Raw genomic sequence first — 22,478 nt, 5'->3', positions numbered from 1 at the left:
AGATACAATGGACCAACTCTCTGTTGTAACAGAAACATTATACGTAATAAAATCGTTGAAGCTTAATCTGCAATAAAAAGGCCTCTTGGATTAGTTGGCCGAAGTACCACCGCCGAAATTCGAGAGAGAATATTCTATAAACTTCGGAGTAGGTTCTGGAGCCAACGAGGCTAGCGGGTGGTGTACTAATCTTCTGGACGGAGCCGGGCGTTGCGACGATGCTCGAAGAGCGTGGCCACAGTAAGCAACCACGAAGTTGTTTAACCACCCGCTAGATGGCATTTGCAGTCGGTGTGCATAACAAGCGAAGAGTTGCTAAAAAAAAATTGTTATACCCAGAGCAATACCTATAATCACCGCCAACGTTGCATTTCGAAGAAAATGTGGAAGTTGATTTTAACAACTGAGCTAATGTGGTTGTACGTTCAGTGATAAACATTTTAAAATTATTTACTGGCATAGTTACAAGCTTCATTTTATAAAATAATTTTATTCTAACGACCAGGTAACCTTAGAAACGACCATACGTAGCTTTTCTTTCATTGGAGTTGTGCGTGTTGCGTAACTGAACACTTAAAAAGCTTTAAGTACGTTGCGCAAAGTAAGAGGTTGACCAAAAAATAAAAGAAATCAATAAGGTCGTTGACACTAATGGCACATTTTCCGCACTAGCCGTTATCACATTTCAACAAAAGTGCAAAACATTCTACCCTCATTCACATACACACACTCACACACACATATAGATAGATAGATAGATAGATAGATAGATAGATAGATAGATAGATCGATAGATAGTTAAAAAGATACACATGGGGATCACAAAAAATCGAAAAACACTTTATACATTACACGAACGTTGGCCCGTCCACTGTACAACACATGTTGCGTTTGAAGATCGCTTTTGTTTCTAATATGTCAAATGGATATTCCTCTTTCGTCAGCAGTAACCAGTTTACCCGTGAGTGTTGTAGTGTGAAAGTGGTACGGTAAAATGGGCGACCTGTCAAACTTCCAAACATGCATGGTCTGGTTCGAGTTTCAGTGGCAAGAGTGGCGGATATTGTGGTGTAACGAAAGGTCCTGCGTTCAATGTCACGAAAGCATACACTATTCATGGGGAAAAGACATCTCCAAAGCACACTAGTGGACGAAAGACAATCCTGTCAGATAAGGAACGTCTTCATTAAAACCGATTGTAACAGCTAACAAGAAGACCACTGCAAGGAAAACTCGTCTGAACAAAATTCTGGTCTACAGAACCCAGTTTCATGGAAAACAGTGGGACGGAAACTTAATAAAATGCTAATTCGTGTCAGGTCCGATATCACCAAACTCCTCGTCACAGCATTAAATGGGACGAGGCATATGTAGTTGTGCAAGGACCGCAAGGTTTGGACTCTTGAGCAATGGAGACAAGTTATATGGTCCGATGAATCGACCTTCACTTTTTTCCACCGATCGGTATTACGTGTCGAAAACACCGTCGCAGACCTATGATGGAGACCGTCGTCCTCCAACTGTAAACCATGGTGGTGGTTCTGTTACAGTATAGTCAGTGATATCCTGGTTTCCTGGAGTGATAGTCCCGAATGGAATGATGAACGCTAAGGTGTATGTGGCCATTTTGGGGACAAGGTTCTACCAATAGCCTTAATATTGTTCAGTGATGGTGATGACATCTACAAAGATGATCTGGCACCCTGTGACGCTGCAAAAACGGTACCATTATATTTTGAGGAGCAGGAGCTATCACTCCTCCTCTTTGTCCCACACTCACCAGATCTGAACATCCCTTGTGGTGTGAGTTAGAAAGTCGTGTTCGGTGTCGTTACACTCCACCAGCAACTCTTAAGAAACTGGACCATGTTTTGGAGGAACAATGATACAAAATTCCAACACCACGATTCAACAGCTGTATACGTCCTTTCCACGTCTGATCCAAGGAATTTTTGGACTCAAAAGAACGGCCCACAATATACTAGGTATGAGTTTCACAATTTTCAAAGGTTTTAGATTTTTGTCCAACCCATATGTATATATATATAAAGGTTGAAAGTTTGGTATTGATCATCACCTATGACGTAGGAACCAAAAGTCAGGGGAAGTTTTTTCCATGTATGCAACAGAACTACACAACAAACAGTGTTGCAAACTAAGGATGCTATAGTAACAAAACATCCATAGTTAGCAAGCCTCTAATGCACATATAGCTCAACAAAACTGCTCAGGATAATGCACATCAGAAGAAATACACGAATGGATAGTATAGTTAAGGGATGACTTGTTTTAATAATTAACAGGATACAACTTATGAGTGATAGAAATTTATTTTTTACATCTTTATTTTGTAAAAGAAAGATATATGGGTATCTTTCATAAGTATCAGTTTTAATTATTTGTTTGGTTTAATCTTGATATGTAAATTACTTTCTCGTTTATCTTATCATTTCTCGATAGATATCTCAAACCATTTTTGAGATACGAGATACATTGACGAAATTTGCAATGCTGCTGAAAATGGTGTATTTCTGGCAAATATTTAAAACGATTGTATTTTTAATTTCCATTTATAGAATTGCAGCAAAAAAATAAGTACCTGTAATTACAAAAAAATTACACAATTACATGTTTTAAGAACTGTTGCTAACTTCATAGGTTGCATAATGTTTATCATAGGTCCGGATGTGTTTGAGATACCGAAATATTGTAAAGGACAAAATAGTTGTCACGTCCATTATAAGCCACAAAAATAACTAGATATGATATTGATCCGAACCTTTTCTTCCTTAGGGAGTAGCTTGGTTATTGCGCATTGGAAACATTTCATGCTATGATCGTGGTACCCAACAAAAAGTACTTTCCATGTGCGTGTTCCTGAGTATTCTGCTGTGTGTATGCAATAGAGATTTCGAAACCTTAGATTTTTGTGATACTATAACACTTTAATTTGTAGCACTGAATAATAAAAGTAGTATTTTTACTCTTCACATGGTCATTTGGATAATATGTAGTAATCTGACTTAGTGCCATTTGAATAAGTATAGATTTCCATTACGTTGGAAATACTGTTTTTTGTGTTTCAGTTTAATATATGCAAAGAAATCTCCCTGCTTATAGTATCTTAGTGCAAAGTGTTACTTTCCTCTATCTTTAGGTTTAGCCGTCACAAGGGACGATCAAGATAAATTGTCCACTACATATTTATCTATATTTACTCATCTATCTTTCTATCTATCTATCTGTCTATCTACCTACCTATCTATCTATGCATGGTGGACAATTTATTCTCATCATGGAGATTATTGCTATATTGAGATATATAAACAATTGAACATTTCTCAAGCAAGTTATTGCAGTTTCTGTAAGTACGTTGGTAAGCTTTACATCCGTACCTGAATAAGGAGTGTGGAGCGTTTGTGAAGTGATTAACTCCATGTACAGATGATGTAGTAAAATACTCCTTTAGTGAGTTTTTGAACGCTTCAGCTATCTCGCAATTTCTTCTTCCTGTTCTGTCTCTCTCTTGAAGGTAAGAACTGGAAGAATATTGACATGAATTTAGTTTAGTTATTGCAATTATAAGCAAAATGAAATTATATAATTGTAAAGTCAAATAATACAAATTTTAAAGTACGCTCATGTCCAGTATTATCAGGATCTCAATTATTTCAAAAATGGACATACAAACTAACACTCATATTTTGTAAGTAACACTAAATAAGGCGAAGTAGCTCTGTGAAATTTCTTGAAAAGGTAACAATGAGAAACATAAAGCAATTTTGAAGAGACGTTAATGGAGTGCGAATTTTGGTTGATACGTTTTTTGTAGGGTATTCGTTTTAGTGTCATTTGTTTTTGATGCATAAACAACGACAGAGTAAACTGTTCTGCACGTTATGCTTGGGTTCGAGAATTACAAATGTAAGCGACCTGTTGAAATGAAGTGTAATAGGCCAGATATTTCGTTGAGACGATTAAGAATTATGTTTCTGAAACACGAAAAGTCGAAGAGAATACATGACTAATCGGAGACTTACCAAAACTCAGCATGACAATCCTGTAATACATTAAGTATAATAATAATTCGAAGGAGTATTACTTAAACATATTATGTAGAACTTGAGGTAGCATAACATAACAATCACCCCGATCATTATTCATATTGCTGGCTAAAAGAATTAGACTCTTATCTAACACGATTATAGAATAACAAAAGGCTGTGAAGGTGTGTAAAGCTCATGTATAATTCATGGTAATATTGTATTGAGACATTGGTTATTCTTTTTGTCCGGGTGTATTGCTGCAGACGAAAATTACATACATGATTTCTTCAATATTGTTTACGATATTTCAGTGGTCTATATGGCACTATTTTTTATTTGTTAAACAAAAATTCGCTTCTCTGTTGCGCTATTCTAAAATACATTGGACAAGAAGATTGAATCAGCAACCATCGTTTCGTGATCTCTTTTTCACATAACATGTCTGTCAGATTTTGACATAGAACTCAAACGATCATTTATTACAAAAGGAACATTTGGGGAATTCAGGTACCATGTGCTAACACCTTGTCAATTATGTCCAAAATATATTTAGTGATTATGAAATAAGATGGCACAAATATGAATATTTCGGATAATTTAGAAATGCTTTGAGATGCGATAATCCGCATTATGGGGCGTTTACACTTGGTCGATTTAGTCGCACGGCTAAATCGACTCGCTGCATTTGCGACTAAATCAAAGCAGCTAGACCGAATGAGATCGATGGATGTGTTCAATTTTTTCAACCGAAATTGAATGCTGCTTGTCGACTCGCTCTCCTCTGGTCGATTCGAAATCGACTGGCAATTTTAAAGATGGCCAAGCATAATGTAATTTGCACAATTTGCGGTGTTATAGCAGAAGAAAATAGAATCGAACACAGAAAATAGAACGTCTTTCAATTCAGTTGCTAGTCGATTAGTCGCTTTCGATCAACAAGCGATTAAGTTGAAGTTCTGTTTACACGGTCGATTAAGTTGAAAGTGACGCCAACTCAATTGAATCGAGCGCAAATCGACTAAGTGTAAACACCCCATTACTATTGACAAGACAAATGTCTTAAGCATTATACATCTGGGTCCTTTCAGTGAAGTGCCGGCGCGATCAAATCAGTACATTGGCACGTCATACCTGATTCAATTAGTTCAATACTTTTGCCTTCCATGTATAACTGCTAGTCACATGAGTTCTGTATGTACCAAAACTATGTTTCTGAAGCTACAGTAACCGTGAAAAGATTTTAAAATACAGCTTTACAATAAATCGAAAGCTCCTTACATGATCATGACACTCGTCAACACGATTTAGGCACAGAAATGAAAATACCTGATTCTAAAGGAACGTTTTACGTAGAATTCGAATCTGCAATCAGTTTTTCTCCATCACCCCCAGCTTCCTCGTGACAGAGGGTGGGTAAAATTTCCCCTAAATTTACCACTTTTTTACAATTATTGTACCTGTATATCGGGTACCTTTAGGTATATAAACAAACATATTGTATTTTATGTTAGTCAGATGTATACTTAGTAAGCCCTCTAAGTTTTAAGAATCGCATTATTCTTTCTAGAGAAATAAAAATATTTATATAAAATATGCTATGTGTACTGTTCATTTTACCACATATATTAGTGCACATAAATCGCATATAACGTCTAGGAAAAATATAATAAAAGCACGCTTTATACCTCATTTGACGTCTAGTAAAAGATATTTTCAATGATGTATACACCATGTCGCCATTTTTGAATTGGGGAATTTCTAGAGGGATTTATGGGAATTCCCTCCCAAAAGTAGTTTATAAGATTTTTTTGTCTCAACTGGCTATTTGTATATAACATCTGGTAACAGGAACTGCACTAAAACAACATTTTGTGCCTACTTAATAAGCAAAGTTAATTTCATGTGAATCGCATTATTCTGTCTATTGATATAAACTATTGTGTCTATTTATATTGTGTCTATTGTGTAATAATGAATAATGCGATTTACATACATACTACGCAAGACTTTTACCAAACAGAAAAAACGAACGTTGACGTATCATTGTCGGCACATAAATGGATACTCAAATACAAGCACAAATACACTCGTGTTTTCTGTGGAAAATAAGTCTCTTTTTAATATTTTGATCCGAGAACAAAGCATAAAAATTTAATCCTGATGACCTTACTTATCCTGATGAACGTTGGTAACGTTGACTGACGGTCCAAGTTGGACGCGTTTTAGATGTGGTCGCGTGTAAGTTGAAGTGTTTGTGCATTGTGGAGTATGTGATCAAGTATTGCAGACGTACTTGTGTGAACGGTACAGATACTCTACTTAGGAGTCTGACAGAGGATCCTCATCTTCTGGAGAGCTTTTTCTAAATTTTTGGAAGATCGTTGTTTACAATCATACTTTGACCAACTCTTCTGTCTTTTGTAGCACGTATTCGAACGGGGTGCTCTTCGCCTATGAACTACCTGCTGCTGAGTATTTCTTGTTTCCATTGCCTTGATCCCTTTGGAGTTGTGCCTCTCACCAATAACCCCTCGGAAGAAACAGGAAGGGATCCTCACAGGAACTGGCACGGTCGACCTTTATCAGAAAGTAGTGCCGAATTTTTAGACAAACGCTCTCGATCCCGTTCACCTGCTTACATACAGAAACCACCCGTACAAGCAGAACCAATGCAAGGCACTACAGATATGTCGCCGCCATCGACATCTATTTCTAGAATGCAATCAATCTATGTTCATCTCTCACACGACCAAAGATACATGTATAGGATATTAAATTTTATGAATTATGCTTCAATTTGGAAGAATAGGTGTGATCAGTGATCTTGTATTAGTAAAAATCTTGGCCGCTAGAGTTATGGTAGGTAGCGCCATGGGTGGCGAGTTTCGAAATTATTGCGTTGGTAAATTTTTTGAAGTTGGATAAAAGTCAGTTGCTACCAAGAATATAACCGGTCAAGAAAGCAAAAAAAGTTTAAAGGTTCCTATAAGTGTTATATATATATTTAGTGGCTGCCTAGAGCTTATAGTGAAAAATTATTGTATAATATCTGGTGAGTTACGTATTAATATATATTATATCAATGAGATTAATACTCATTATATATTGTGAAGACATTGATATGTAAGGCGAGCTTAAATTGTTAGTCAAATTGTAACAGGATAATTGATTGACTCAGTCTTGTTGAGATATATATAGAGCTAATATTCATATTGTATTTGATTCTATTTAGATGTTGTTTTCAGTCGATACATATAATGTTAAATTGTTCCTATCCAGTTCGGATATTTTATAAAGAATTTTTTGAAAATTAGATTTTCCTTTATCCTAGATTGTACTTATTTAGTTACAAAGAATTGCATATTAATAGAATACGTTTATTTATTGAAGGTTAAACTATCCATATTTCTTTTAACTGAATTAAATGTGGGGAATGTTGTGCATTCCTGACCGGTAACAGTGGAGCTATTCTTATTACGGGCTGCTTCATGTTACACAAGATTCTTGTTAGCAACTCTTTTCAGTTAATAGGTAGTTTAGGATTTACGAAGCTCACCAGTTATAATAAACTGAAAAATAGAGAATTGTGGATAAAGAGGATAAGATAAAAAAATAGAAAGAAGGAAATTAAGAGTCTTGTATATGTGTGCAGATATATGTAAAATTATATGCTTACTTCTTTTTCTTTTCTTGTAAAGTTAGTGTTAATAGCGGGGCATAATGGATTCTGACCGACCACAATTATATGTAAATCATTTCGAAAATGGTGATCAGGGAATAGTAGTAAATAGGATCTCGGATATGTCCTTCTTGACGGATAATTCTGGATTGTTTGATTCTACTAGTAATGAAACGCAAGGTAACCCGTTTGTTGGGTCAAGTACAGACACCTGTAGTGATACGATTCGATCGACGACCTTGAGTGCTGTAGATAATTTGCTGTTTAGTAGTGGTGTTCTGGAAGGTCATGGCTCTATGCGTTCGCTTTATGACAGCCCAGCTGCTTGTCCTTCAAATCAGGTTGATAAGCGATTACATAATAGCAGACCTAGTAACGTTAGTAAAGGTGTAGGAGTAACAGCTGATCAGCCGTTTATACCATTTAATACTTGTTTTGATAAATTAACAGTAAATGCTGCAAGTCGTTGTTTTTCTGAATATATGAATAAAATTCCGAATTGTAATGGTGTGAATGATAGACAGTTATTTTCGTTTATGTTGGCTGTATACAGGGTTACTAAGTTAGGATTATTTCCTATAAAATCTGTATTAATAGCAGCTTTGGGTAAAACATTTGGCGTACTTCATAATGTATTATTGCATTTGTTTTCGTTAACGCATGATTGGATTAAATATGTTCTTCGTTGTTTGAGAAATTTATAACATATTTAGGAAAAAGGGAAATAATAAGGTCGTTTGTAGAACGAATACAGGAGCCAAGTGAAAATACAGTATCATTTGTAAATGACATGATTGATAGTTACATTATTTGTATGGGACGTAAAGATAATACTGTCATTTTGGTTAATGTAATGAAGGGACTTAGACCTCAAATTATATATGAATTGTTTAAATACGAATATCCTGCAAGTTTAGAAGTGGTTATAAGAGAAGTTCAAAAATACGACGTTTTTCAGCGGAATCAGTTGCTTTATGATTCTATCGTTCGTAATACTCAACATTGGGAGAAGAAAAAATAAACTGTTACTTTTGTGGAGGTGATCATCGTATTGCCCAGTGCCGAGTACGAGCAAGGACAGTGGCGGTAAATAGGAGAACAAATAGTGAGCGGCAACGCGACGTGACTCGTGTGTCGAATACTAGGGATCCAACTGATAATAAAAACTATGTACCACAAGACGCGAAGAAAAAGGACAGAAAGTCGCCTGTTGCTTTCAGTACTCAAGAGTTCTCTACTCAACGTGAACGATTAATTGCAACATTTGTGCGTGCATATGTTTTGGGAAAGCATTACTTTGGGGGAATTGACACATGTTCGTCTATTTCTATGATCAATAAAGAGCGTTTCGAACAGTGGAATAGTACATTACGTCACCCAATTGAACTAATTCAAGAAACTTTCCGTGGTAGTGGTGTTGATGGGAAAACTATTACTTTACATTCTTGTGTGGTCTTGCCTATTCGGTTTCATACCAAGGTTTATAAACTAAAGTTTTTTTTAGTGGAGAAGTCGGAACCGGTATTCATAATAGCCATAAATGAACTTTCATTTATAAAGGTTCAAATCGATTTAAGTACTAACAGATTAATCTTGAAATTTGAAAAGGTGGAAGTCCCTCTTAGTTATAAACCGACACCCCCCTTAAGTGATTTTAATAATGCTGCCGGAGGATTTGTATTTTGTAGTAAACATGATCAACCTGCCATGAAGTGGTGTGTCCAGACAGATCGAGAGAACCAGTTAAACCCGTATGTTAGAGGAGAGGTTAGTGATTCGACTTTTGGATATTGTCATACTACGTTCTTCCAGAATCAGGAGTTTGCGGATGTGCAAGATAAGATTATGGTAGATCCACTTCTACATGAGGCAGATCCTTCATTACAAGGGTATGTAAACAATTTATTGTGTCAAATTTCGGATGTGTTTACAGATAGGGTTGGTGAGATAAAAGAATTTGAGTATGATATCAAGGTTGATAATGAAACTCCCATAATAAACAAACAGTATCCGTTGTCCCGTGTTGACCAAAATAATTTAGATAAGGTATTGGATGAATTGTTGGCTCAAAAAATTATACAGCCTAGTGATAGTAATTGGTCATTTCCTTGTTTTCTAGTAAAAAACAAGACAGGAGATCCTCGTATGGTAGTTAATTACCAAGGTCTCAATCGACGTTTGTATTTAAATAAGCAGTATACACCGCGGATAGAAGATGTTATGGCGGAGTTATCAAAGGGTGTTATATTTTCAAAATTAGATTTACGCCGAGCCTATTTGCATATTAAATTAACTGAGCTTTCTCGTAAATATACTGCCTTCCTTACGCATAAAGGGTTATTTCAATTTAATTATTTGCCATTTGGATTAGCGGCAGGTTCTTTCGTTTTATCGCGAATAATGAATAATATATTATATTCATTAAAATCAGAGGGCGTTGATTGGTTCTTTGATGATGTAATATTATATAGTTCAGACATTGAAGGACATAAGAAATTGTTGGAGAAGGTGCTAAGTAAATTCCGTAAAAACGGAATAACTTTATCTGTGAGCAAATCTTTGTTGTTCCAGAAACGCGTGTCGTATTTGGGTCATGTTATAGAGAATGGTAATATGTACATGGATCCTGAAAGAATCGAAGTAATAAAGAAGTTACCAGCGCCTAAGAATAGACGTGGTTTAATTAGTTTAGTCTGTTTTTTGCAATACTTCAGTAAATTTATACCTCATTTTCAGGATATCATGGAACCACTTAATAGACTTAGGTCACCTAAAGTAGCTTTCCAATGGACGGAGGAGCAACAAGAGGCGTTGAATAAAATTAAAGAACTGTTTGAAACGCATGTTGTTTTGAAATTACCTGACTTAGATGCAAAATTCGTCCTTAGCAGCGATGCAACATTACGTAGCGTTGCAGACTGTTTACAACAATATGATAGTACAGGGCAGTTAAAGGTCGTAGCATTTTATTCTCGTAAACTAAAACCTTATGATTTCCATAAGCGTATATTCTTGCTTGAGCTTATTGCAGCTATCGAATCGATGGAACGCTTTAAAACATATTTGGATTCTCGTTTTGAGTTGAGAGTGGATCATCAAGGTCTTGCGTACGCTATTAAAAACGTAAAGCGGGTTAAGAAGTATGGTAATTTAATTTATAGACTTCTTGCTTTTGATTTTGATATTAAACATGTCCCTACTAATTTAAATGTGGTACCAGATTTTATTTCTAGGCTGTATGATAGAGAGAATTTTGAAGAGATTGTGTTGGAACCGTCTTTGTCGGACAAGGTAAAAAATTTGTGCTTGATTAATATGTGGAATATGTCTTTAGCTAGTGTGTCTATTAAGGAATACCAAAGGAGGGATCCAGATCTGAATAATATAATAGATAAGTTGAAGAGAAAAGAATGTGTGGAAGGGTATAAGTTAGTTAAGGATATTTTGTGTAAAAAAAAACTAAGGCGCTAAGAAATCCGTATAAGATCTGTCTTCCGAGGAAATTAATTAATACTATTTTGGACTTTTATCATAATTCAATAATACCGGGAGCTCATACTGGAACGAGGAAAACTATAGCTATGTTCCAGATATTCATGGATGGGAATGGTAGATTATATTAAAAGATATGTATCTACGTGTGACCAGTGCCAACGCATGAAAAGTAACCATCGTAAACAAATGGGTCAGTTAGTATCAACTTTTGAGAAGGTGATAAACGGGATTTGGTACACGGATGTAATAGGGCCAGTAACAGAATCTAGATCTGGTCGATATTGCTTAATTGTAGTAGATTCTTGTTCTAAGTTTATGTGTTTAGAACCGCTTAGAAATTTGAATAGTCAAAACATTATTAATAAATTGTATAAATTAATGTATAGGCATGGTTTTCCGTTCTCAATAGCACACGATAACCATAGTGTATATGTACCTGCAAGGTTTCGAGATTTTCTTTTTGGTCAAGGAATTCGTGACATTCGAATTTCTCTTTATCATAGTTCTTCGAATAATGCTGAAAGATACATCCGTCTTTTAAAAAAAATTGTTTGAAAATTTATTTTCATGACAAACAAACTCAATGGGATAAGGGGATAAACGAGATAGAATTTTCGATCAATTGTGCAGAGAATTCTGAATTGAAATGTCACCGATGGAAATGGTATATAATTATAATGTATGTGACCCACTTGATGTTAAATCGAATGTAGGAATTCTTGATTTAGATGCGGGAAAGGTAGATGTTTGGGAAAATGCTATGATAAATATGGAAAGAGCATGGTACAGAAAGAAAAAGATATTTGATAAACGTAGATCGCCTACGAATTACCAGCTTGGGGATAAGGTTTTAATTCAGGCTCAGTTTAAATCATCTTTAGCTGATAAGATAACTCGAAAATTTCTTCCTCGCTGGCTAAGGCCGTTCGAGATTATCAAGTTCTTAGGGCCGAATAGCCTTCAAGTAAGATCTATAAGTAATGAGCGCGATGTAAGAAAGGCTCATGTGTCCTTAACAAAGCCATATCGAGAAAGGAGAAATATTACTTAAGTGTATTAATGAAATGATCCGTCTCTTTATCCTTTAAAGAAATTATTTGACAGCATCCAGATATTTGGTTTATATTTAAATATGTAAAATGTATATTTAATGTATGTTTGTTAATTATAGTTTTGTGTATTCCAGGCCTGGAATTCAATGATGTCCGCGTGTTTGTCGTTTAATGTCATATTGTAAATATTTGTACAAGATTTTGACTGGAAAGGAATGTCAATCGATCGAGAGCCGTATGGAACTATCCTTGAATTTGACTAGTAATTGCAAGTAATATTTGTATTTGTACCTGATGACATCTGTAAGTGTTAATTTTTCGATTTATTGCCTATATTGTTTAGTTATTTGCTCTGGCAGTCAATTTTGGGGTACTTGTATTAAAAAAAAATCTCAGGTATTTATGTGTTCTTACAATTGAAATACGCTTTGTAAATTGCATATGAATTATGTGATCATAGACATATGACCCAGTAGATTAATTCGGGAGTAGATGGTGGTGCTTAGATGGGGGTATTATATGAGTGAGTGAATGAATGAAATTTTGGGGGGAATTTTTGTTATTTAGTTTATATTTTTTTATGTTGGTGGTGAATAAGTTGTATGATTCTGTGTAGGAATTAGAGTTTAGTAGTGACTAATTACTAATTATGAGAGCATGACATACGCTGATCCTATAATTCATAGCAATAGATTAAAATAAATAAATCAAATTTATTTTTGGCCAGGGGAGCCGATGTGTGTACTGGGATATTAAATTTTATGAATTATGCTTCAATTTGGAAGAATAGGTGAGATCAGTGATCTTGTATTAGTAAAAATCTTGGCCGCTAGAGTTATGGTAGGTAGCGCCATGGGTGGCGAGTTTCGAAATTATTGAGTTCGTAAATTTTTTGAAGTTGGATAAAAGTCAGTTGCTAACAAGAATATAACCGGTCAAGAAAGCAAAAAAAGTTTAAAGGTTCCTATAAGTGTTATATATATATTTAGTGGCTGCCTAGAGCTTATAGTGAAAAATTATTGTATAATATCTGGTGAGTTACGTATTAATATATATTATATCAAAGAGATTAATACTCATTATATATTGTGAAGACATTGATATGTAAGGCGAGCTTAAATTGTTAGTCAAATTGTAACAGGATAATTGATTGACTCAGTCTTGTTGAGATATATATAGAGCTAATATTCATATTGTATTTGATTCTATTTAGATGTTGTTTTCAGTCGATACATATAATGTTAAATTGTTCCTATCAAGTTCGGATATTTTATAAAGAATTTTTTGAAAATTAGATTTTCCTTTATCCTAGATTGTCCTTATTTAGTTACAAAGAATTGCATATTAATAGAATACGTTTATTTATTGAAGGTTAAACTATCCGTATTTCTTTTAACTGAATTAAATGTGGGGAATGTTGTGCATTCCTGACCGGTAACAGTGGAGCTATTCTTATTACGGGCTGCTTCATGTTACATACATTAGTTTTTGCTTACCGATTACGACAGCAAGTACAGCAATGTCCGTCATATATTTAATCAAATAATGAAATACCTTCCTTGTACCAGTATCAAAGAGATTGTGTTTACCAGGAATGGCATTATTATTAAATCTGATCACAAAAGCTCAGTATCACGCTTCGTAACAAAACCAGCTACGTAACATTTGGAAAAAAAATCTAAGCTTATCGAACTCAGTACTAAGATCAAACAAAAACCACCGCCCTCTCGTTCACCGAAGTTGCCTGTTGTCATTCGAGGTGTTCTGCCAGAACTAACTCATGAAGAAGTCTTAGAGGAGCTTAAAGCCGAGAGCATAGAGGTAGCAAAATATCTTCGAGTGAACAATAACAATGGTCCAACTTATATGATTCATGGTTTGACCATGTCTTAAATTTCAATCGATAGTTTGTTCAGGATGGTATTTACATCTTTAAGCAGTGACATCCTTTTGAGCCATCTCGTAGCAGTACACTTCTTCCAGTTAGATATGAGAAATGTCAAATCTACAACCACCATTTTCCAAGTGTTCAAATGACCCAAATGTGGGAACTGTGCAGGACAACAAAGCACTACTCAAATATAGGGAAGCCACCACATTGTTCAACATGTTCAAAAATACACATCCTACTTACCGTTATAAATGTAAATCTAAGCCAGCAGCCAAACAAGATCACCCGGAAATGACTGTTCCGCTCCGTACAACAGACGCTTCTGTTCCTTTTTCCCAACCGATTGCTTCTCCTCTCCTCGTTGAGAATTCCTGCGCTATATTTCTCTTACCTTGCAAAATATCTTTCCATTTAAACGACAGCTAATTCTTCACCATGTTAATGCGGGGTCTCAGTTATATTTCAAGTTAATCTCTATGCTACCTATTATAATCCGTATGTTCAATTCCATTTTTACCACGTGAAACCGCACTTTAAACCCAAAGCTTTCTGTCTGAGTCTGGCTCTTACTATTCTTTTTATGAATATTCGGTAGTTATCGCAACACCGAATATTATTTGACTAGCTACTCTTAGAACAACAAGTTTATGTATTCCTTTGAATGAGACAGTCGTTAAGCCCACCACATCTATACGCCTTCCTAGGTATCAGTTACTAAGACATGATTACGCAGATATTAACGCTTGGGCACAAGGAGGCGCTGCTATTGGAATCTACCATAAACTAACTTATATCTCATTCTATTCCATCACTTGTCCCCTTGCCTGAACATTTCATGACAACCATATATCTACCAAATATGGCTCTAACCGTAGCTACAATCTATGTCTGCCAAGGGCATGATATTCTACTCGATTTCTTCCAGTACCTATTCTCGCAGTATTGTCAAGTATTAATACTAGCGGATATCAATACTCACAGTTCATCCATCAGGAAGAAAACTCAGAAATCCAGAATATTTAGCCCAAGCACGTTGATGGCAACGCACAGTTCACATATATATAGTTGCACTTACGTGGACTAAAACGTGCAACATGTTGAACACCGAATCGCACCCCACAAGATACTGGAAACAGTTTCACCTGTTAACTGAGCAAAAAAGCAGTACTTTAGACCCTCTTGTCCAGGACAATCAGCCTTTGCACACTGATCAGCGGGAAGCGGATTCTTTCGCATCTCACTTACAAATAGTTTTTACACCGCCTCTATCTACACATCGTTTAGTCCCCGCAGATCTGAATCAGCAATCAACAAATTGCTCCAACCATCATTCACCCATGAGTTGGATACAACACATGCTTTAAATCACGAAATTACCTGACATGAAATAACAGATGCTTTAAAGCGGAAACGTAATACAGCACCTGGTTTTGATCATAAATCTTATCGAATCATCAAAGAGTGCTCACTACAGTTTTTTTTCTCTTCCTGGCAACGATTTATACGTTTACTGTAAGAACTGGATATTATCCACAAGACTGGAAGGTGTCTAAAGATTGCATGTTCTTAAAACCAAACAAACCACCTCACTCCGTGAACTCATATCGGCCCATACAACGGACATCTACTTTGTGAAAATTATTTGGGAATTCTGGTGCATCGTCCCCATCCATATCTCAATGATCATCACCTTTTACCTTCTCATCAGACAGGCTTTCGTCCATATTACAGTCTCAGTGATCAATTACTCCGTCTTACTACTATCATCACAAATCATTATACTCGAGCATCATGCCTTTTGGCTAGCATTTCGTATCAAACTAATTTACTATAATCAAGATATCTACGACAAATTAAACTTTTCGCCGCTTGTGCAACACATTGCCCACTTACGTAGAAAATACATAGCTAAATGACTTCATGAGTACAAGCATATTTATTTAGATACCATATTTATAGATTTGGAGCAAGAATCGCAGTTCAGATACTTTTATAAGCCATAAAGCATCTTACTTTCCATTTATGCTCATGCTCTACTGGATGATAACCATCATGTCAGATTATTTCTAACGACAATTCATTCATCATGACATTCCTCATCTTTTTTTCATTATAGCACTGTTTATTTATCACATCAGTAACAAGGGCTTTCCAGTGTTTTCTCATTAGTCTTCAGCCGCCCCAACCTGTATTCGTCATACTTACAAATTTAATTGTTTTTTGTTACGATGTCAAGTGCACTGTATTCATCATTATCACATGACTGTTGTTTTTCCAGTCCGACGTTATTTGAATACCATTATTGCTGTATATATGTGTACATTCATTTCGTAGTATTTTTAGTACCTTTACTGTTCTTTATCATTTTATTCATTATACATTGATCTTGACATCATTATATATTTCTTATATATTAGTTAGTTATATTTATCTTTTCTATATTAATTTTTTCTTTATGTTTTCTCTTAAGAATATATATGTTGCTGTAATGTATTAGTTTCTTTGATATTTATTAATTATTAATAACCAGTATATTTCTCTACAGCTCAATACCCAACTATAAGTAAAATAAAGGCACGATTGAGGCGAACACACCATATGCCAAGAAAGAGGGCGAAACTCTTTAGTGACAGATTAATCTCATGTCCTGCTTTTGAAACAATGAAGGTGTTCCCCAAACTCCCTGACTCCCTCAAAAAATCACATAAAACATTACTGCAAACTTACCCTCTCTTGTGTGAGGTAATGTGCGAGCGAGGATCGTGTGTTCCAATAAGCATTTGTGAGAAACGCGCACGTACTTCACGTTGGGTGTTGACGAAACATTTCAGTTTCGAAGGACAGCTTGCTTTTTGAACCTCATCTTAACATACTTTCTTTTAGCATCATTTGGCCTTAGGTCCTCGACTATGTACTTACGATGCTGAACTCAGTCAGTACCAGGGGACAGATGACTCTTGGCAGACATTCGGGCCTACCATAGTTATCTCCTTCAATTCCCAGCATTTCAGTAGCACAACCGTAAACCCACTGTCGGCATTTTTCTTGGAGTCAACCGATTAATGCATCTCGAGATAATAACCATTCATGCGGATCTACGCAATCCGCGAAACGCATCCGGTCTCGCTCATCAATGACATCGATGGATATCGAGGTTCAACGATACAATTCAGGTGTATCTTCTACACTTTCGTCAAATCACACTCCTCTCTTCAATTTCATACTTACTGATTATGATACTAACATAATCAGTACACAAACCCTAAAATTATATTTCTATAAATTGCTTAATAAGTTCCTCGGATTCTAGACAGACTAGTTCCAATCGTTGAAACCAAAAAAGGCTACATCTTAGAATCTAATGATCGAAATTTAGGTATCACAATCCGTAATAAAGCTTATTGTTAAAATGTTGGTAAGAACGCTAAACTCACGAAACTGAAGGACAAGCGACCGAACCAACATCCACCTCCTTGAAAACCGCCCTTTCTCTCAGTAGTGATCAGGGGTGTCTCTCCTGATCTAACTGACGTCGAAATTCAAGAGGGACTAGCACACCTCTTCCAGTTAGATGTGAGAAATGTCAAATCTACAACCACCATTTTATTTGCAAGTGTTCAAATGTCCCAAATGTGAGAACTGTGCAGGACAACATGAAACAAAGGATTACTCAAATACAGGGAAGTCACCACATTGTTCAACGAGTTCAAGTAATGCACATTCTACTTAAAGCTATAAATGCAAATCTAAGAAAGCAGCTGAACCAGATCACTCGGAAATGAATGTTCCGCTCCGTACAACAGACACTTCTGTTCCTTTTTTCCCAACCGATTGCTTGTCCTCTCACGGCTGAGAACTTCCTGCGCTATATTCCTCTTACCTTGCAAAATATCTTTCCATTTAAACTACAGCTAATTCTTCACCATGTTAATGCGGGGGCCTCAGTTATATTTCAAGTTAATCTCTATGCTACATATTCTGGTCCGTATGTTCATTTCCATATTGTGCCACGTGAAACCGCAGTTTAAACACAAAGCTTTCGGTCTGAGTATGGCTCTTACTATTCTTTTTTATGAATTTTCGGTCGTTATCACAACACCGAAAATTATTTGACTAGCTACTCTTAGAACAACAAGTTAATGAGACAGCCGATAAGCCCACCACATCTATACGCCTTCCTAGGTATCAGTTACTAAGACATGATTACGCAGATATTAACGCTTGAGCACAAGACGGCGCTGCTATTGGAATCTACCATAAACTAACTTATATCTCATTCTATTCCATCACTTGTCCCCTTGCCTGAACATTTCATGACAACCATATATCTACCAAATATGGCTCTAACCGTAGCTACAATCTATGTCTGCCAAGGGCATGATATTCTACTCGATTTCTTCCAGTACCTATTCTCGCAGTATTGTCAAGTACTAGCGGATATCAATACTCACAGTTCATCAACCAGGAAGAAAACTCAGAAACCCAGAATATTTAGCCCAAGCACGTTGATGGCAACGCACAGTTCACATATATATAGTTGCACTTACATGGACTAAAACGTGCAACATGTTGAACACCGAATCGCACCCCACACGATTCTGGAAACAGTTTCACCTGTTAACTGAGCAGAAAAACAGTACTTCAGACCCTCTTGTCCAGGACAATCAGCCTTGCACACTGATCAGCGGGAAGCGGATTCTTTCGCATCTCACTTACAAATAGTTTTTACACCGCCTCTATCTACACATCGTTTAGTCCCCGCAGATCTGAATCAGCAATCAACAAACTGCTCCAACCATCATTCACCCATGAGTTGGATACAACACATGCTTTAAATCACGAAATTACCTGACATGAAATAACAGATGCTTTAAAGTGGAAATGTAATACAGCACCTGGTTTTGATCATAAATCTTATCGAATCATCAAGGAGTGCCCACTACAGTTTTTTTTCTCTTCCTGGCAACGATTTATACGTTTACTGTAAGAACTGGATATTATCCACAAGACTGGAAGGTGTCTAAAGATTGCATGTTCTTAAAACCAAACAAACCACCTCACTCCGTGAACTCATATCGGTCCATACAACTGACATCTACTTTGGGAAAATTATTTGAGAATTCTGGTGCATCGTCCCCATCCATATCTCAATGATCATCACCTTTTACCTTCTCATCAGACAGGCTTTCGTCCATATTACGGTCTCAATGATCAATTACCCCGTCTTACTACTATTATCACAAATCATTATACTCGAGCGTCATGCCTTTTGGCTAGCATTTCGTATCAAACTACCTTACTATAATCGAGATATCTACGACAAGATAAACTTTTCGCCGCTTGTGCAACACATTGCCCACTTACGTAGAAAATACATAGCTAAATGACTTCATGAGTACAAGCATATTTATTTAGATACCATATTTATAGATTTGGAGCAAGAATCGCAGTTCAGATACTTTTATAAGCCATAAAGCATCTTACTTTCCATTTATGCTCATGCTCTACTGGATGATAACCATCATGTCAGATTATTTCCAACGACAACTCATTCATCATGACATTCCTAATCTTTTTTTTTCATTATAGCACTGTTTATTTATCACACCAGTAACAAGGGCTTTCCAGTGTTTTCTCATTAGTCTTCAGCCGCCCCAACCTGTATTCGTCATACTTACAAATTTAATTGTTTTGTGTCACGATGTCAAGTGCACTGTATTCATCATTATCACATGACTGTTGTTTTTCCAGTCCAACGTAATTTGAATACCATTATTGCTTTATATATTTGTACATTCATTTCGTCGCATTCTTAGTACCTTCACTGTTCTTTATCATTTTATTAATTTTATATTTATTATATATTAGTTAGTTATATTTATCTTGACTTTATTATATATTTTTATATATATTAGTAAGTTACATTTATCTTTCCTCTATTAATTTTTCTTTATATTTATGTTTTCTCTTATCAATATATATGTTGCTGTAATGTATTAGTTTCTTTGATATTTGTTAATTATTAATCACAAATATATGGCTTTACAGCTCAATGTCCAACTATAAGTAAAATAAAGGCACAATTGATGCGAACACACCACCTGCCAAGAAAGCGGGCGAAACTTTCTAGTGACAGATTATTCCCATGGTTTGCTTTTGAAATAATAAAGACGTTCCCCAAACGTGACTCCCTCAAAAAAAAATTACATAAAACATTACTGCAAACCTACCATCTCTTGTGTGAGGTAATGTGCGACCAAGGATCGTGTGTTGCAATACGCATTTGTGAGAAAAGCTCACGTACTTCACTTTGGGTGTTGACGAAACATTTCAGTTTCGAAGGAGAGCTTGCTTTTTGAACCTCATCTTAACATACTTTCTTTTAGCATCATTTGAGCTTAGGTCCTAGACTATGTACTTACGATGGTGAACTCAGTCAGTACCAGGGGACAGATGACTCTTGGCAGACATTCGGGCTTACTATATTTATCTCCTTCAATTCCCAGCACTTCAGTAACACAACCATAAACCCGCAGTCGGCATTTTTCTTGGAGTCAACCGATTAGTGCATCTCGAGATAAATACCTTTCAAGCGAATCTACGCAATCCGCGAAACGCATCCGGTCTCGCTCATCAATAACATCGATTGATATCGATGTTCAACGACACAATACAGGTGTATCTTCTACACTTTCATCAAATGACACTCCTCTCTTCAATTACACACTTACTTATTATGACACTAAGGCCACAAATCCTAAGATGATATTTCTGCAAATTGCTAAATGCGTACCTCGGATTCTAGACACACTAGTTCAAATCATTAAAACCAAAAAAGGCTACATCTTAGAATCTAATGATCGAAATTTAGGTATCACAATCCGTAATAGAGCTTCTTATCAAAATGTTGGTAAGAACGCTAAACTCACGAAACTGAAGGACAAGCGACCGAACCAACATCCACCTCCTTGAAAACCGCCCTTTCTGTCAATATTGATCAGGGGTGTCTTTCTCGATCTAACTGACATCGAAATTCAAGAGGGATTAACACAAGAAGGAATTTCAGTGGATAAATGTATTTGAATTCGCAATAATACCGGTCCAACATATATGGTCAGAATTCTATTGCAGCGGCCAGATACTTTCGTTTATTCATGGGTTACAAAACATAATTCCGTTTCAGGGAGCTCATGTTTAAAAACATATCATTTCTGCAGGCAAATTACTTTTAACATTAACCTTCATGCCACTTATTCTAATAATTATAATCATTTCCATATTAGATCGCTGGAAACCATGGTTTAAAACCACATACAAAGTCCACTTCATAATGGGGAACCGTTTTCTATTTGTCAATATTCGATGATAAACAACATAAACTTTTACTCGAAACTGTGTTATTTGAGGAGCATATTAGTCTTTTTGTTCTAAACGAAACCGTCTTGAAACCGAACAAGTGCGTTCCTCTAATAACATAGTTATTCTTATTCATAAACATCAATTACAACGGTGTGACTTTCAAGATCAAGCTGCTCGTGCCCAAGGGAAGATGGAACCGTTTATTTTTAAAAATATCCAGTTCGGACATATATTCCGCAAGCCTTAGGGCATCTCCCGGAATAGCTGTTAATCACTTTATACTTTCCATCGATCATAATCAATTTCAGTACGATATACGTTCGACCATGTCAACTTCTATCACTGGAATATTTTCGCTACATAGCCACCTACTATCGAAATAATATCATCATGGCGGATATTAATATTCATAGTCGTACTGATCGCGAAAAAAACTTTTTTTAGGAGTACATAACTAAAAATCTTCAGGTTTTTCTTCATGCTCTTCCTGCACACACCAGAAATATCAGCCAAAGTACATCAGATTTTGTTCGCAAGTTTATCAATCTGCTTATGGCTGTTAGTTTGCAGTTTTAGATTCCATTGGTAGTGATCACCATCCAGTTTAATTAACATTAAGTCAAGGAATACCCCACACCCTATACTTACACCTTGTCGGGTTCCGAGGTACGATATAAGAACTGCGCTCATTTTCGGGAAGATATGGAACATTCGCTTTGTAGCATTACACCTTTTTCCACCGACAATCTTACGCTCATCCAGAAAGCCGGACAGCATATTCGATAATATTATCGAACCGGGAATGATGCATGTCTTCATCAACATCGCCAATGGCAAAGAGCTGCACTATAACTATCTTGTCGGTTATAAACGCCGTAATTGGATCAAGATTATAACACCTTATCCGGGGAAGCAGATGCTTCTCGCTACTGGAACCGATTTCATCAACTTACTGG

The sequence above is a fragment of the Thermobia domestica genome, chromosome 3 (assembly GCF_964235325.1).
Source record: "Thermobia domestica chromosome 3, izTheDome1.hap1.1, whole genome shotgun sequence".
Classification (NCBI taxonomy): domain Eukaryota; kingdom Metazoa; phylum Arthropoda; class Insecta; order Zygentoma; family Lepismatidae; genus Thermobia; species Thermobia domestica.
The sequence above is the reverse complement of the archived record's forward strand: the minus strand, read 5'-3'. Positions refer to the sequence as shown.